Source organism: Podarcis melisellensis, assembly GCF_964234715.1.
Source record: "Podarcis melisellensis genome assembly, chromosome: 14".
NCBI lineage: Eukaryota > Metazoa > Chordata > Lepidosauria > Squamata > Lacertidae > Podarcis > Podarcis melisellensis.
In genome coordinates this window covers 22208599-22228186 of record NC_138546.1, presented here as the reverse complement: position 1 = coordinate 22228186, position 19588 = coordinate 22208599, and positions in this window count along the sequence as shown.

Genomic DNA, 19588 nt, shown 5'->3' with positions numbered 1-19588 from the left:
TGCTGCCTGGATGGTCTCTGAATATGTGGGAGAGGGCCAATGTCTCCTACTTAGGACTGCCAGGTAAGGAGCATCCCAGAACCTCAGATTTCAGGGCCCAAATCTGAGACCTGGGAGAAATCCCTGATGATGTTACTGGAGCGCCCTGAAGACGGAGATTAATTGGGAAAGGGAAGTGGAGGGCATCAGACCACCAGGAATATCACCGCTATAATTTTCAGCTAGCATCTGTGGGACTGAAGTTTGCAAACTGCATGCACAATCTTGTTGTTATTGTTGTTGACGATGATTAAAAACACTTTCACCCATCTGGAGATTCATCTGCCACCTGGCAAACCTGGAGACTTCAGGTCAGACCTGGTCTGGTAACTTTTATCCTACCAAACTTGTTTTCTGTTGCTTCACAGGGTAAGTAAAGGTAAAGGTACCCCTGCCCATACGGGCCAGTCGTGTCCGACTCTAGGGTTGTGTGTCTATCTCACTTAAGAGGCCGGGGGCCAGCGCTGTCCGGAGACACTTCTGGGTCACGTGGCCAGCGTGACGAAGCTGCTCTGGCGAGCCAGCACCAGCGCAGCACACGGAAACGCCGTTTACCTTCCCGCTATAAAGCAGTACCTATTTATCTACTTGCACTTAGGGGTGCTTTCGAACTGCTAGGTGGGCAGGAGGTGGGACCGAAAGATGGGAGCTCACCCCGCCGCGGGGATTCGAACCGCCAACCATACGATTGGCAAGTCCTAGGCACTGAGGTTTTACCCACAGCACCACCCGCGTCCCGTTTCACAGGGTAAGAACCAATGAATTCAGAAGGCAAGAAAGGATATTCTGACTAAACTTTAGGAAGAACTTTCTGACACAAAGAGCTGTTTGATAGTGGAACAGCTGCCTTGGAAAGCAATGGACACTCCTTTTTTAGCAGAGGCTGGATGGGCACCTATCATGAATTCTTCAGATATGATTCCTGCATTGCAGGGAGTTGGGTCATGGATTTATTTTAGGGGGGGCAGGCTTTATGGTGTTTTTTTGGGGGGGTGAGTTATCTGATACAATTGGTCAGTTAAGTATTGATTTTTTTGGGGGGGTAGCTGCCCCCTGCTCCCTAGCTACACCCATGAGTTGAACTCGCCCATGAGTTGGACTAGATGACCCTCAGGGTCCCTTCCAAATCCACAATTCTATGATCAGTGCTGGGTTTGCCTGCTGTTCCATGGAGAAGATACGAGAGCCAGGAACCCCCATCACTGATGTCATTTCCCCCATCTGAGGTGGATTTTACTTTTTAATGACTGCACAGGCTTGGGCAATCTCTTCCAGGAGGATTATTGCAGTGGGCGTTTATAAATATAGGCCTGGTCTTTCTTAACCAAGGACTTGAAACAGTCTTACTTAAATGGGAGGTGGTATAAGTGATATTACAGTGATTGGGCCAATTTTTAATGTACTTTTTATAGATGTGGCTTATATAAAAGGAGGGGCAGAGTTTAAAAGTTTCTTTTATACTGTCAGCATGTTAATGTTCCCTGTAATCACATTAAAAAAAAAGACTCATTCAAATGTAAGATCTTACAGCCATGACTTCACCTTGAGGCTTGGCGGTGCCTGGTAATCATGTCTGGAGCAAGTTCCTTGTGAGGAAAGGTTACAACATTTGTGGCTTTAAAGTTCAGCAAAAAAGATGAGTAAGGGGAGGACATGACAGAGGCATATGAAATTATGCATAGTGCGGAAAAATGGATAGAGAAAAGGTTTTCTCCCCCTCATAATAACAGTAGAATTCAGGGACATCCAATGAAGCTGAATGCTGGAAGCTTCAAGACAGGCAAGAGTAAGTCATTCTTCACACAGTGCATAGTTAAACTATGGAACTCACTCCTAAAGGAAACAGTGAGGGCCACCAGTTTGGATGGCTTTAAAAGGGGATTAGGCAAATTCAAAGAGAGGAGAAGGCTATCAAAGGCTACTAGTACCAATGGCTGCGTTCTACTTCTAACTGCTGGAGGCAATATGCCCCTGAATTCCAGTTTCTGGGAATTGCAAGTGGGGAAAATGCTAGCACACCAGAACCACAGAAGCTTAATAGAGTAAGCAAAAAGTCAGTCTCAGCTCCATCTGCTACTACTACCATTATTATTATTATTCACCTTCCAGACACATTTCTCAAGACATTGTACACAATAATAACAGCTAGAAGAAACAGCACACAAAACAAAACAAAATAAAAACAATAGAAATAAAACACTTTCCCATTTATCCAGCTGGGAAAGCCAGTCGGAACAAAAACTCTCTTCCAGATACTGCAGAGAGTGGGTACCTGTCACATCTTCATAGGAATGCTATTCCACAGAACAGGGGCAGCCACACTAAAAGCCCTGCTCCAAGTAATTGCAGAGTGGACTTTTGAGATTCTTGAACCTTGCAAGAGAAACTCTCGCAGTTAGCAGTAATCTAATTGGTGCCTAACAAATGAGGCAATCTTTTGAGTCACCTAGTTCTGGAATGTATAGGGACATATATGTTAGTATCAGCACACTGAATTTGGTTGGGTATCAGATTGGCAGCCACCTGATCATATGCTGGCTCCCCTGATCAGACATCTAATACTTCAGTCTCTTAATCTATCAGCCTACGCTTTTTGCTTAAATCTGAGCTCCTCTGAAGTCCTGTGGGTCAGAGCCTATCTACAAGGGCTAGAAGAGAAGGTTACTACAACATCATAACAGAGCTGTAGTAACCCTCCATCAGTCTTTGGATAGTTGCATGAGCAAGACAGCCTCTGTGTAAGGCAAGAAAATTTGTGACTTGTTAAACATAGTAGTAACGAACTCCCAGCATTATTTATGGGGCTTGACTGCAGGTCCGTGTGACTTTGATACATGGTGCACTTTCCTTTGTTTCATTGTGCTCATAAATCTTGTTAGCAGAGGAGAAGAGTGCAGAACACTTCCCCCAGCTTTGCTGATGCTTTTTGCAGTCCAAGAGATTTGCTCTGGGTCGAAGCAAGGTTGTTGTCACAGGTGGGAAGGGGCTGAGGGATAATGGGCACTGAGTGGTTCTGGGCAAAAGGTGGTCCATACATTGCCAAAATGGCATTTGCTAAGAATGTGAAACCCATTGCCCTAGTTCACAGCTGCCAGTACCACCTGCAACATTTTACCAAAAGTTAAATTCAAAGCAAATTTGGAGTGCAGTGTCAGAGGGGTTTCGCTGAAAGACATGATGCAGCCTTCCTTAAACTGGTGCCCTCCAGAGGTTCTGGACTTCCTACCACCATGCTGGCTGGTGCTGAAGGGAGTTGCAGCCCAGCACACCCAAAGGGCATCAGGTTGGGGAAAGTTGCACCTGAGAAACATCTTTGAGAAGTGGGAGGGAAACTCCTCTGAGGAATGGGCTGGTCAGTGGATTTCACACGAAGCACAACCCAAAGCAAATGCAACAGTTTGCACAAGACACAAAATCAGGGAAGCATCCACCCAAATGGGAGAAATGTGCTGTAGCCACCATTAGTCATACTTAGAGTAGACCCACGAGAACGTAAGGTGAGCCTGCTGAATTAAGTCAATGGCCCTTCTAGTTCAGTATCCTGTGGCCAACCGGATGCCTGTGGGAAACCCACAAACTGGACCTGAGCACAACAGTATGTTTCTGAGCACAGTTCAAAGTGTTGGTGCTGACCTTTAAAGCCCTAAACGGCCTCGGTCCAGTATACCTGAAGGAGCATCTCCACCCCCATCATTCTGCCCAGACACTGAGGTCCAGCGTTGAGGGCCTTCTGGCGGTTCCCTTGCTGCAAGAAGCCAAGTTACAGGGAACCAGGCAGAGGGCCTTCTCGGTAGTGGTACCCGCCCTGTGGAATGCCCTCCCACCAGATGTCAAAGAGAAGAACAACTACCAGACTTTTAGAAGACATCGGAAGGCAGCCCTGTTTAGGGAAGCTTTTACTGTTTAACAGACCACTGTATTTTAATATTTTGATGGAAGCCGCCCAGAGTGGCTGGGGAAACCCAGCCAGATGGGTGGGGTATAAATAATAAATTATTATTATTATATTATTATCCCTCTTGTGGTTTATAGCAAGCAGTGTTTAGCACCATATGCCTCTGACCATGGAGGCACAGCATAGCCTTTGTGGCTAGTATCCATTGATAGCCTTCTCCTCCATTAATGTGTCCAACTCTCTTTTAAAGCCATTCAAATTGGTGGCCGCCACTGCCTCCTGTGAGAGCCAGTTCCATAGTTTAACTATGAGTTGCATGAATAACTGCATTGACATGAATGGCCACGATTAACTTGGGTTCATTCATTTCCATGGAGTGACTCATAGAACTTAGTTAGATGCAACTCATTGTGGATTTTTTCAACACCCAGCTCAAGAAGCAATAACAGCACCAACAGCAATGAGGTTAACATGTAGCTTCAGAAGATTAAGAGAAGCTCTGCATTTAGAAATACACAGTAATGTTGGTACATTTCCCCCTCGAGCATATGGTGCCATTTCCATATGTAAAATTCGCTGGGAAGATGCAAAGATCTGAAAGGGCCTTGTTACTGCTTAGTAGCAGGGAAAAAAAGCACATGAGGACAGGGAGACTGAAGGAGCGATTCAAAGGGCCATCATCAGAGAAAACAGATGTCTTGTCTTGTGTCAAGGATATATCAATGAACCCAGAATGAAAGGGAAGAGAAGCAAGAGGACAAATGAATTCACAATAAAAGGAACTCGGTAGAATTTTAAACACAGTCCCCCTCCCCTTCCTAAACAAATAAATACAACCATCCCATCTCAAACAGGAAGCACATTTGGGGAGGGGTTGAGAAGCAGATATGACAATGATATTTCACAATTTGCATCTTCAAAGCAGAAAGGGGTCCTGCCAGGATGCTTTAAAAAGGCACAGTACGCCGGGGAGGGATGTTTCAAATAAGTGAACATCCGCTAACCAAATGGCTATTTGGTTTTATTTCCTTGAAAAACGCCAGCATGCGGAGAGGAGAGGAGAGGAGAGAGAAAATGAGAGAGAGAGAGAGAGAGAGAGAGAGAGAGAGAGAGAGAGAGAGAGAGAGAGAGAGAGAGAGGCAGGCACATATATGAGAAGCACTTTCTGCCTGGAATTGCTTTTGTGGAGACCCTCTTCCCCCCTCCCCATATGAAATGTATAGTGTTCTTGCACAGCTCTAGGAATGGGAAAATCTATCAATTTCAGTTGCTCTCAGTTCCACTCGGGTTCTGCTTGTCTGATTGGTTACCTAGTGTGAGAATAGAATGCCGAACTAGAAGGGGTCTTGGCCCTGGATCAACAGCCAGGCTCTTCTTATGCTCTTCCTGAAAGGTACACTGCTTCTAAATCTTGAGGCTGTATATAGCTCCCTACTTACCAGTTGCTGGGAATTGCAGGTGGGAATAATTGTGCTGCACTCAGGTCCTTCCCATTGGAGCATCTGGTTGGCCACTGTGAGAAAGGATGCTGGACTCTCCTTCATCAGCGGCTTTTAGGCAGAGGTTGGATGGCCATCTGTCCTAGATGTATTAGTTGAGATTAGTTGAGAGGGTTGGACTAGATGACCCTCAGGGTCCCTTACAACTATGCCATTCTGTGATTCTGTGACTAGATGGGCTTTCTGTGGCCTGATTCGGCAAGCCTCTTCTAAGCAATGCATGAATCAGCCAATTCTGAATTCTCTGTTCCTCATTTTTCCAGTCTTCAGTTCTCCATGTTTCCACATCAGCCTGTAATTTTTTTATAATTTTTAAAAAGGTCATCATGAAAATTCATCAACATTTTGTGTGTGAATTTCTCCACATATACACATATTTCTCTGCAATTTTTTCATATGCACATTTCTGCCAAGCAATTTCCTCTAACATAATGCCCTTTCCCCCCTATCCAATATACACACAGACATGCACACTTTACCATAATATATACATTTCTGTACACATTGCTCGGCCAGAGAACTGCCGTGTGCAAAATTCGGAGAAGGGCAAATTACAGAAGGTGGCTGCATTTTCATTCTTTTATTGTTTCAGTGAGTGCAAATCAGCTGGTCTCACCTTCAGGTGTGAAGTGAATCGAATCCTTGCTTGCTCATCCCTCCTTCGTACTATGTCCTCGTGTGCTCTGCGTTGAAGTGTATGCCATCTTTTTCATTTGTGCTAAATAAATAAATGACAAAAAAGGCACCTTCCTGCCTCAGCCTCCCATTGCCATTTCAAAACAGCCAGCTCATCAATATTTTATTACCGGTGCTTATCGCTGGCCATCGATTTCCCCCCTCCCGCCCCTCTCCCTTGTTTGGCATTACTAAGTCATGTTCACATTAGGTGGCTCGCCTTTGTGCCAAATGTCACTGTGTCAGTCTCGGGGGGGGGGGAGCAGGACAGTCGGCAGGAAGATTAAAACACCGTTCAGTAAATCAGGTTATTGATTCTCTCCCCCTCTTGCTGCAGCTGTACCTGCACACAAACACACACACACACACACACACACACACACACGTGTGTGTTCCTATATCAAGGATACATACAACTGAGCTACAATTGCTATATTTGCCCCTGACACAGATACAGTTGTTAACAGAGAGAAGGTCTGAAATGAAAGGACAAAGTATTGTTCTCAGCAGCTGGTGAAATTCCAATCTTTATGATGTTTGTGTGCAAGTGGAGAGAAAGCGAGCATATTGCAGAGATCTCTCTGCTGGGTATTGGGCAGGATCCACAGATAATAAAGTGATCTTTATTGCAACACTACATAGGGCTGCCATTGAAGATGGCTCAGGAATATTATTATTAGATATATACCCCACTTTTCTTCAGAGGAGGTGGCACACACAGTTCTCCTCTTCCTTGTTTTATCCTCACAACAACCCTGCGAAGGAGGTTAGGCTGAGAGAGTATGGTTGGCCCAAGGTCACCCAGTGAGCTTCATGGCAGAGTGAGGAATTGAACCTGGGTCTCCCCAGTCCCAGCCCAACACTCTAACCACTAGACAGTGGTACCTCGGGTTACAGGCGCGTTAGGTTACAGACTCCACTAACCCAGAAATAGTACCTCGGGTTAAGAACTTTGCTTCAGGATGAGAACAGAAATCATGTGGTGGTGGTGCAGTGGCAGCGGGAGGCCCCATTAGCTGAAGTGGTGCTTCAGGTTAAGGACAGTTTCAGGTTAAGAACGAATTAAGTTATTAACCCGAGGTACCACTATACTGTGCTGGCTCTCAACTTGTCCAAAATGCAGAGGTCAGATTATTGGCTGGCGTTACCTTTAGAACTCATATAACCCCTATTTCAAAACAGCTGCATTGGCTGCTGAGTCATTTCTGGGCTGAATACAAGGTGCTCACTATTGGGGTAACTGGGTCAGTTACCTGTTGAGACCCTTTTGTATACAGAGCAAGCAGTGTTTAGCTAGCAAATCTTGACTAGATAGGGTACATTTGTTGCAATCACAGAGAGAGAGATGCTTATAAGGGAGAAAATAATAAAGTTGTTTACTGGCTCTCCAGGGTTTCAGGCAGGGATTCTTTTCCCAGCCCTTCCTGGAGATGCCAGAGATTGACTTTGGGACCTTCTGCATGCAGGCAAATTCTTTGCCACTCAGCTATGGCCCTTCCCCAAGGGCTCTTGAGGGGCAGCAACTGAATGCCTTGAGCCTAGCTGGGGTGGGGCAGGCTGCCCTGCACCCACTTTCCAGCAGAGTCGGCAAGTTATGGTCTGTGCCATGGTGAGATCTGGCATCTGGTTCATCCCATCCTCAGAATAGCCCTGCAAGGTAGGTCAAAGTGAAACTGCAATTTGCCTAAGGTCACCCCCATAAGCTTCATGCCTCAGTGAGGATTTGAACCCAGGTCACTCAGGTCCTAGCCCAGCGCTCTGGCCACTGTACAACGATGGCTTTCTGTTAAAGGTAAAGGGACCCCTGACCATTAGGTCCAGTCGTGTCTGACTCTGGGGTTGCGGCACTCATCTCGCTTTATTGGCCGAGGGAGCCGGCGTACAGCTTCCGGGTTATGTGGCCAGCATGACTCTGGCGAACCAGAGCAGCGCACAGAAACGCCGTTTACCTTCCCGCCGGAGTGGTACCTATTTATCTACTTGCACTTTGACGTGCTTTCGAACTGCTAGGTTGGCAGGAGCAGGGACCGAGCAAAGGGAGCTCACCCCGTTGCAGGGATTCGAACTGCCGACCTTCTGATCGGCAAGTCCTAGGCTCTGTGGTTTAACCCACATCGCCACCTGCGTCCCTTGGCTTTCTGTTACGTAGCCTTGTTTGACCCACAAGCTGCTCCTGGACAGCATGGAGCACAAAAAAAGTCAGATTTTTGAGCTCTACTTCTTAGAAAGAGCCTTTTTGGAAACTTCTCTCTGCTTCATGCAATGCTGTTTAAGCACAAGTGGAAGGAGCGAGCGAGCAGACTCTTTTATCTGGCCATCATTCAGGCTGCTCCTTGCTTGTAAATTTGAATGATTTAATGAAGCCTTTTAAGCCATGTCAAATTGCTGGAAGATGACCCTGTCCATGTTTACTCATAAATGTGGAACTTCCTTCCTGCTTTATTTTCCTGACTTGTATTTCATAGGAGTACAGAAGTTACTTGCCAGAATGCTCTTGTCTCCCTTGATACTGTGCTTTCTTGTGTATCTTCCATCTTTCAGTCTTGCCTGCCTTCTTGCAGAAGACTCCAGATCAAGTCTTTGACATCTCCAGGTCGAGCTCACAATGCCCACTATCTGCAGCCTTTCATAGCTGCTGCCAGTCAGTGTAGACAACAGTGAGTTAGGTGGATCAATTCTCTAACTTAGCAGAAGGCAGCTTCCTAGGTCCCTATGTAGCATGTTTACTGCTTATAGTGCGTTTGTTAAGGCAGGCAGAATAAATTGCAAATTCTATTATTGTTGTTGCGTGACTGGATTCCATAAGCGTGTTGTCTGAAAGTTTTACAGCGTTAGCAATGCATGTAGTACTTTTCAGGATGCTATAAAGAAAAGGATGTGTCCTTTCCTCAAAGAAAGTACAATTTAATCGCCTCAACCCTCACAGAGTGTGGTTGACTTACTGTATTTTTTGCTCTATAAGACTCACTTTTTCCCTCCTAAAAAGTAAGGGGAAATGTGTGTGCGTCTTATGGAGCGAATGCAGGCTGTGCAGGGATTGCTGGTTTCACTGCGCAACGATCCCTCTTGCTGTTTTGGCTTCTGAGATTCAGAATATTTTTTTTCTTGTTTTCCTCCTCCAAAAACTAGGTGCGTCTTGTGGTCTGGTGCGTCTTATAGAGCGAAAAATACGGTAACTGTGATTCCTGCATTGTAGGGGGTTGTACTAGATGACCCTCTGGGTCCCTTCCAACTCTACAATCCTATGATTCTATGACTGTGGAACTCTCTGTCACCAGAACTATAAATGAGTTCAGAAAAGACCTATCAGTTGAAAGGGTGAGGTAGATCTCCATTTTGTTAACATAACAAAATTGCAGGTGCATGCTGCAATCCATTCATGGCCATACACAGATTTTTTGGGGATGGTAGTGAGTAAATACTACAAACAAACAAACCAACAAAGAAACAAACAAAACCGAAAGGTGGGAACAGGGAAATTTCTCACTAAAGAAATGAGAAACAAATACTCATGTTTCAGGTCTGCATTTTATATGTACTGTTTGTAAAACATAAAAGCTGGGAATCAGGGGACTATGGTTCATATGGTGGAAAGGAGAGGGCAACCAGCTCCCTTGCTCGCGACTCCCATGGATGCCTATGAATCCACCCACAACTTCCTTAAAAAGAAAAAAAACAACAACCCTCCAACCCTCAAGGAAACCACCTCAGAGCCCTGTGCAGAAACAGCGGCTCTTTTTACAAGCTCCAATAGTGAAGGAAATGTGTGTGTGTGTGTGTGTGTGTTTTCTTACAACCCTCCTCAGGAGCCAGATCATTTTCAGGTGGCCTTTACATAATAAACTTTTTATAGCCTTCATAATGTCCATCAGAAATGGGGCACTAAAAGTGATTAACAGCCCGCCTTCTGGGGACCTCTGAGGGGAGTGTGATGCTTTCCCCAGGAGGAATCAGAATCTCCTTTAAGCAGCCAGAGGGTTGGTCTTATGCTCCAGTCCTGCTTGAAGGTTTCCCTTGGGCTCTCCTTATGTTCTTATGTCCTCACTCCAACCCACGTTCCTTTTCTGCTGTCCTTAAAGCATGCAACAGCTCCGCAGGCTGTCATGTTAGGCCTGCATGATGGATTGAGCTAACATTTTGGCTTGGCCAGGTAGGAGATGCGTGGGTCATATAGTAGCAGCGGATTTGCTTTTCTCTGCTTTGCCTGCCAGGAAGTGGTGGCCCATTTTTGCTGATGTTTGATGTTTTCTTCTGGTGGCTCAGCACATTTTCTGAGTTCCTTGAGAGCAACACCCTCACTATCCATTTACTGTTCCCTGCCATTGCAATGGGCGGATAGATGAAAATCTATGAAGACAGGGTGTGTCCGCGTGATGAATTCTCTTTTCCTCTTCTGAGAAAGGAACAAGCATAAGGATGAGCAAGGGTCTGGAAACCAAGCCTTATGTGGGTCAGTTGAGGGAGTTGAGTATGTTTAGCTTGGAGAAGAGAAGACTGAGAGGCGATATGAGAGCCATATTCAAATATCTGAAGGGTTGTCACACGCAGGATGGAGCAAGCTTGTTTTCTCCTGCTCCAGAGGGTAGGACTCGAACCAATAGATTCAAATTACAAGAAAGGAGATCCTGAGTAAATGTTAGAAAAAGTTTCTGACAGTAGTAGCTGTTCAGCAGTGGAATGGACCTTCTCAACAAGGGTTGGACTTTCCTTCCTTGGAGGTTTTTAAACAGAGGTTGGATGGCTTCCTGCCATGGATACTTTAGTTGTGATTCCTGCATCACAAGGGATTAGACTAGATGACCATAGGGTTCCCTTCCAAGTCTGCAATTTCATGATTCTATATGCAGCGCACTCCAGAAGGAAAACGAATGGGGGACACAAACATACACGTGAAAAATGCAGTAAGAGGATTTATGGCATCATGCTGTAGAGTTACACAGTTGTTGGAATGAGAAGAACTTTTTTTTACTGGATCAGATCAAGATCTGACTAATCCAGCACCTCCAATAATGTCCAGGCAGATGCAGGAGACGAAGACTATAGCCCTTCCCTGAGCAATAGGTACTTTATGGGACCAGGGGAGGTTCTATTTAACTATCATTGGTAATTAGGTGTGCCAGCCATTTTGTGCCATGCCATGCCTTCCCCTCCCCAGGGCAACCATTTTGTATCTGACACCAACAGCACTTACCCCAAATTCCAAAAACAACCATTGGCTTTGAAAAGGTTGGTGACTTTTGCAAATAGGGAGTCATATCTAATATGTGAGGAAAAAGTCAAACCCCAAGCCTCCTCCTACTTTAAATAGAATGCAACTTGAGTCTGAACTGGCACAGAGCCATAAAGTAAATTCACGCTACTAATTTGAAATGAAGATTTGACTAAAAAGCAATGACACTCAGATGTGGTGATACAAATACACGTCAGACTGATGTCTGGGAGGCCTCTAGCATCTTTTGGGGGTGGGTGGGATAGGTTTCCTTCATCAGTCTTTCTAAGGCAGGGAGGGGGTGGACCTTCATATGCAGTTAGACCCTTTTTCCATTGGCCCTGGCCAGGATAGCCACTGGTCAGGAATTTGGGTTCTGTCTGCATTATACATTTAAACCAGTATCATATCACTTTAAGCAGCCGTGGTTTCCTCCCAAAGAATTCTGGGAACTGTGCTTTGTTATGGGTGCTGAGATAGCGGTTAAGAGGAGGGGTGGCCTGTCCTGTTTTGCCAACTGAGGCAAAACGGGAAGGTGCTGCCCTGCACAAGCACCTTGTGCCACCTGCCTCCCTTGCCGCCTCCCTCATTACCGCTGCTGAATCCTCACTTACCAGGGTCACATGGCTCTGGTTTCTGGTTTCTGGTGAGATCTTGTGAGACACCCCCCCCCCATAATATCATGATCTCGCAGGGCTGTGCATGATCTCTGCATGATCTCGCAGGGCTGTTACATGATCTAGCTTCTCCTCACCTCTTTGGCGGCAGCAGGAGGGATGTGCCTGCAGAGACGCCCCTTGAATTCTGCCCCCTCAGACATCTGCCTCAGTTTGCCTCATGGATGGGCCGGCCCCTGTAAGGAGACTCCTGTTCCTGTCAGAGAACTGCAACTTGCAGCATTCTCTGGGCTTGATTGTTAAACTACTCTGGGAATTGCAGTTCAGAGAAGGGAATAGAGTACTCTCAGCACCCTTAAAAAACTACAGACCCCAGGGTTCTTTTAGGGAAGCCATGACTGTATGATAATGCCTTAAATGGATAGCAGACCCTCCAAGTGTCCCTATTTTTAAGGGATGTCCCTGATTTAGAGAAGCCGTCCCAATTTTTGATTTGATCCCAGAATGTCGCACTTTTCATTTGGATGTTCTTATTTTCATTGAAGAAATGCTGGAGGGTATGGAGTTATCTAACCCCTGAGCCATCTGAAGGCAATTCTGTATAGGGAAGTTTTTAAAAAAAAGTTTAATGTTTTATTATTATGTTTTTATATATGTTGGAAGCTGCCCAGGAAGATGTGTGGGGTATAAATAGTACAGTTATCATTATGGAATGGGACGCCCCTATTTTCATCGGATAAATGTTGGAGGGTATGGGATTTTGCAGATGCGGCCATAAGCCCAGCGCTAGAGGGCCGCTGACATTCCTCATCCCTGCCACAGGAAATGTGAAGCATCAGCGAGCACACAGGGAACTTGCTGTTTCAAGGGTGGAGAGTACAATCAAATGTTAATGAAACAGCACAAACCAAAAACAAGCTTGCTGCTTCCAAGTCTCCACATTCTTCAGCTTTTCCATTATTTTAAAAATTTATTTCATGCATACTTCACCATATTCATTTGCGGTTATGCTTGATGCTTTGTTGTAACAAATTGCTACTCTAATTGCTCCTCTCTGGTGGGAACCCAAACCAAAAAAATTCCAGGCTGTGTTGCATTGCTTGACGAACCCTTGCTGAACCAGAGCAGTTCTTGGTCACAGCTTGAACAGAAACTAGAACCAAACAAAGAATTTAGCAGTTTCACTCCTTGCTAACGAGATGCTGTCTCCCAGGTTTGCCTTGGTCTGATTTCTCAGCCCTTTTCAGCTTCCCTTCTTGCAGGGTGGTAAGAGGAGACCTAGCCATGTTTCAAGGTGTTAAGGGGTGAGTAGTATCACGGGTATAGCCAAGGGGGGACGGGGGGCAGCTGCCCCCCCCGATCAAATGTATCAATAGAAATACTCATCTAACTGAAGTTTTATCCCCCTAACATGAAGCTTGCCTCCCCCCAAAATCCTGGCTACAGACCTATGGGTAGTATCACTGATACTGTTCCCTGCCCTTGGCCAACAGCAAATGTAGCAAATCCTTACAAGATGGCCGATCAGCTATAAACAAATCACACCAGCTCCCTCTGTATGAAGAAGAAAGGAAGCTTCCCTTGCTTCCAGTGCAGAGCAAATAAGTTGCCCTTTGAGTGTCTGGTAGCAATTAAGAAAACGTGTTGGTTTTAATCTAGTAAAATCCACTAGTTGTTCTCCAATCTGGGTCTGGGTTGCATATTTGGCCAGAAGCAGTATTTGGGCTTTGTACTTCAAGGGTACGAGTGGAAGGGGTGGGGGAACGGAGACAGAGTCAAGTTTGGAGGGGGCAATTCCTCAACAATGGCAAATCACCCAAACACTTTTAATAGTGGAGACCACTTTTTAGAGAAGAATACGTATAACACATGCAAGGACTGTTATGATTCTTCTACATGTTTGCTGTCTTGGGGGCTTTTATTCCTCTGTTGAGTTCATTGAATTCAATGCCCTGGTTCACACATAACACTAAACTGTGGCTCATTAAACTATGATTCATTAAATCATGGCTTAGCATTATGTGTGAAACTGGCCCAGCAGCTTAACTTTACTTTCTTTACTATCAAGAGCCCACAATCTGAAATCATGGTTTGTTATTGACTGATGATCCTTGGCTTCTTTTAACTATGTAACACAAAGCCATCACCCTTCCTTAGCCATGGTTTGTTCAACCATCCCACCCAATATGCTCACCAAATTACAAAGGCGTGAGAGAAGGGTCAATGGGAAACAAAGCAAACTGGGTGTCATGTGATTAGTTGTGATTATTTGTACAAAATGTTTTTTGAATAGTGTTATTTTTTGAACAGTATTATGCAAATATTTTGCAAGCCACTTTGAAAACCTCTTGGGACTAGAGTAAGCTATAAGAAAATATATATACGTGTGTGTGTCACAGAGAGAGAGAGAGAGAGAGAGAGAGAGAGAGAGAGAGAGAGAGAGAGAGAGAGAAATTGATCTATATATCAAACACAAACACACATATACCGGAAGAGAACTGCTAGCTGTCTCTCATGTTTTATCTATATCTCACCTTTTTCTCCAAGGGGTTCAAGGTGGCATACATGATACGGTCCCTGCTCATTTAATCACTACAGCCACCCTGTGAGGTGGGTTAAGCTGAGAGGCAATGACTGACTGAGTAGGGATTTGGACTCTGGTCTCCCAGGTCCCAGTCTGACTCTCTAACCACTACACCACCCTGTCCCTCATGTTACAAAGGCCTTATTGCCTCCATTAGGATTTAGGTGCTGAGTGCCACCAGTCCCGTGCTGCGGAACATTCTTCCAGGGGAGATTCAGCAGAGACATCCTCGCTATGGATTTCCAGGCCTTTATTAAGCCAGCAGCTCTTTGCGTCTGTGTAAATTCATCATGCAGTCCATTGAATTACTGCTGGTATTATTTCCAATGCCATTTTACTGTTGTTCACTAAACCCTGATATGTTAAGACATGAGGGGCAGTGTCTGGCTCAAGAAGCATCCTCTGACTATCCCAGCAAGGGTGGCAGAGCTCTTGACCTGAATTCCCAGAAGAGCACCATTTGTAAGTGTTATTGCAACCTGGAGATAAACCAGATATCGTGAGGAACTTGGATGCAGGCCTCCCTGATACCCCAGGGCAGAAAGATTGGTGTGTGTGTGTGTGTGTGTGTGTGTGTGTGTGTGTGAGAGAGAGAGAGAGAGAGAAATAAAGAAAGGGGGAGCACATGATGAAAGGGAAGAAGAATTACTTCAGCAAAGCATTACTCCTAAACCATTGCAATATGGGGGCAGCAATGTTAACCAGCTGGGAATGGATTCCAAGGTCCTTAATTAAAGGCCGCCTGTTCTGGAGGCCTCCTCCCCCCCATCCCATTTTTTTTCTTTCCACCCTCTTAACCAGAACATCATTGCAAATCCTTCTGCTTTGTTCCTGGGCCTTTCTTCCTCCTCAGCATCTGTCCCCAGTATGTCGGGAAGCACAGAAAAGGCAGCAGTGTTGAGGTTTTGTGGTCCCAGAATTTTTTCCATTCACGGCAGAAAAAGAGTGAGACAAATGATTTCCTCCTTCTTGACTTTCAAGCGTAGTTCCTTCGCAGAGCACACCGGCTGTTCTCTCTCTATCTCTCCCATGGCGGTCTGTGTGTGCCAGGTGGCTTTGGAAGTCTTAGGGAGTGGCTCTGTTGCAGGAGTGGGACTCCTGGACTCCTGGAAGAGGGTTTCAAATCTGAACCATCCATCCAAAGTTCAAGTTGCTGACACCGCTTGTCTCCTTTCCTCCCTATCCTCCTCTGAGAGTTAATTCAGGAGAGAGTCCAAGAACATCAGAAGAGTATTGCTGGATCAGAACAATGACCCACTAGTTCAGTATCCTGTTTAAATAGTGGCCAACCAGATGCCCTAATGAAGAGCTCACATGCAAGGCCTGAGCACAACAGCAGCCTCACCTGTGGTTTCCAGCAACTGGAATTCAGAAGCATTGCTGCCTCCAACCATGGAAACAGAGTAAAGTCATCCTCGCTAGCAGCCATTAATAGCCTTCTCCTCCATGAATTTGTCTCATTCTCTTTCTAAACCTTTCAAGTAGGTGGCCGAGTAGGAGCAAGTTCCATCGTTTATGTGCTGCGCGAAGCATTTCTTTTATCTGTCCTGAATCTTCAAGTCCATAAGTTTTCGTGTTAGGAGAGAGGGAGAAAAACTTCCCTCTGTCCACTCTCTCCATGCTATGCACCACTATGTCCACCAACACTGTTCAGCAGCTGCACCTTAGAAGAGCAAGTGGGTGATGTAACCTCAGCTGTCTTCTATGGAACCTTGTCCCCAACTACTAGACTGATTGATTGATTGATTGATTGATTCAGTGTTCAGCAATGAGCTTGGGGAAGGGCCAATGAGCTTGGGGAAGAGCATCTGCTTTGCATGCAGGAGGTCCCAGCTTCAATCTTTGACATCTCCAGGTAGGACTGGAAATGTCCCCCATTTGAAACCTTGGAGAGCTGCTATCTATAAGGCAGCTTCTATGAAGGGCTGCAGCTCAGTGGCAGAGCACATGCCTTGTGCTCAGTGACCCACATTTTCTGAATTGAGAGCATGTGTGAACGGTTATATATAGTGGGCAACTGAGCCCACCTCTGTGTCTGTGTCAAAGTCAGCCCCCAGACCACCTCATAGAATTAGGCAATACTGCTGATGGAAATGCAGGCCACATCCTGATCCATATGCATGCAGGGATCAGCTAAATCCACTTTGTAATCCAGACACTCCAGACACTCAGGCATCCCTAATCTGCCCTGCCCTCCTTGGTTATTGCTCTTTTAATTCAGGAACAAGAAAGCTGGTCAGATGATCCAGCCAGTCTGGGATCACACAGTGAATAGGATAGCATGCTATGCAACCAGTCAGGTTTGGCTAAGTGTTTACATTACTGAGGCAAAACACAGTCAATTAGAAAAATTAAAGAGAGATGGAAACGGGGAAACATTTTTTTTCAACCGCTACTGGTTGCTTTTCTACTCTGTGGGAAATGTAAGTTAAGAGTTTTAGGTTATCCCTATCCAGTTTCAACCTTTTGTTCTGCGATTGCAAGGCGAAAAATGAACAGAGGCAGAACTCCTTTTGCACAAAGCTGTGTTTCGGGAAGAGGACTCAAGCCCCTGTTTGCGTCTCCTCCATCCCACTCTTTCGATAGAAGAGGCCTGTTTCTTTTTAAAAAGTCAAGATAAATTGGCACGTTCTGCTCAGCCACATGTCTCTGTATCTAATCAAAGAAGGAATTCCAAGGCTGCTTTGTTAATTGAACAGACATGCTCAGTTCATGCAGCATGACAACTGTACACAGTAAGATGCTGGCTTTGTGTTCCTTCCTCCCAAGTGCGATGAATGGGCTGCCCTTTAGGTTTACATAAAGCTACATTTGGTGAGGAGCTTGTTGTCTTCAACTTTTTACATTCCATATACACCTTGGACCGTGGTGGGCAGCCAGTGGGTGCACAGTTATGGCAGGAGTTAGGTCCATGAAAATAGAATTTGCCTGAGTCTGCATCGTGTGAAAGTTTTCCTATTGTTTCCCAACTCATGTCATACTTCCCCTTCTCCATTTTCTCACCTTTAATTCCATTCCATTTCTGGAAGCTCCCTTTACTTCATTTCAATGACAGAACATCTGATATGCAAGCAAGGGTTCCAAGTACTCTCTCCAGGTAGGGCTGGGAGCATCATAAGAAGAGCCCTACAGGATCAGATCGAAGGCCATCTAGCTCAGCTTCCTGTTCTCACAGTGGCCAACCAGATACCTTCAAGCAGGACATGAGAGCAGCAGCAGTGCTCTTCCCATTTGTGATTCCCAGCAACTGATTAACTAGGTATCATTTTGTTATGTGCAACCTCAAGGTTCAGACACATGATACCTTTGGGAAAGATAAGAACGCAAGAAGAACCTGGTTGCTGAATCAGGCTGCCAAATGTCCATCTTGCTGAGCCAGTCTGTTTGCACATAAGCTAACCAATCAGAAGACCATAAGCAGGACCTGGCTGTGCAACCATAATCTCCCTACATGTGATTCCCAGCAACGTGTGATTCCCAGTAGCTGGATCAGGCCAGTGGCCCATCTTGCTCAGCTTCCTGTTTCACAGTGGCCAACCAGATGTTCCAATGAGAAACCCCCAAGCAGGACCTGAGTGCAAGAGCACTCTCTCCTCCTGTGGCTTCCAGAAACTGGTAGTCAGAAGCATTGCTGCCTCTGACCATAGAGGGAAAGCATAGCCATCGAGGCTAGAAGCCATTGGTAGCCTCATTTTCCTTCATGAATTTGAGGCTATCCAAGTTTGGGGCCATCTGCGCCTCCTGTGGGAATAAGTTCCATATTATTATTATTATTATTATTATTATTATTATTATTATTATTACCCTGCCCATCTGGCTGGGTTTCCCCAGCCACTCTGGACGAATAAAACTTCAAACACTAAAAACTTGCCTAAACAGGGCTGCCTTCAGATGTCTTCTAAAAGTCAGATAGTTGTTTATTTCCTTGACATCTGATGGGAGGGCATTCCACAGGGTGGGTGCCACTACCGAGAAGACCCTCTGCCTGGTTCCCTGTAACCTCACAGTGAGGAAACTGCCAGAAGGCCCTCGGAGCTGGACCTCAGTGTCCGGGCAGAACGATGGGGGTGGAGACACTCCTTCAGGTACACTGGGCGGAGGCTGTTTAGGGCTTTATAGGTCAGCACCAACACTTTGAATTGTGCTCAGAAACATACTGAGAGCCAATCTAGGTCTTTCAGGACCGGTGTAATATGGTCTCGGCGGCCACTCCCAGTCACCAGTCTGGCTGCCACATTCTGGATTAGTTGTAGTTTCCGAGTCACCTTCAAAAAATATGTGTGAAGCCCTTTCTTTTCCAACATTCAGCATCATTGGAGGCCCATGACTTCTAGTGGTATGAGAGTGGGGGATTCCCCCCCCCCAGTTCTACAACATCCTTTTTGAGGTGAGGTGACCATTTAACAGCAGAGGGAGAAATGCATCTGGCCCTCCAATCAGCACCTACCCGACCATTCAAACATTTCCCTCATGTTATAAGGATTTTTGTTGTTGTTGCTGCTGTTGTTCCTTGAGCCTTTCAAGGAAGAGTTCAGGTCATGCATAAGAACAAATTTTTTAAAAAATGTCGATAAACAGATTTTTGACAAAGACACGGCAGGCCTCCTGTAATAATGACAGGAAAGGGGCAAAGCTTTCAGGGGGGCAGCTTTGAACTTCCCATCAAGCAGAAAAGAGGGAGCAGAACAATGCCAAGCTCTGTGTGCCTGACCAGGACAGAGCCTGTCCCATCCCACCAAGCCCCCCGCAGCCTCAGTGAAATTTCAGATCTTTGGAGCAGATGGTCTATGGGTGGACTACAGAGGAATATATTAGCCACCATTGTTTTGCTGGGCAAATAATGTCAAATCATCAATGCATTTGAAGAATGAGAATGGAAATGCAGGAGGTGGGGGGGAGGAAGTCAAATTACCAAAACATGATCTTGGCTCCATTAGAAAGCTGGATTTCCATTACACACACACACACACACACACACACACACACACACACACACACACAAACCAGCTTGTGTAGTAATTAGGCAGACATTAAGGCAAAGTGCCTGAACTTATTTGAGCCCTAGAACGC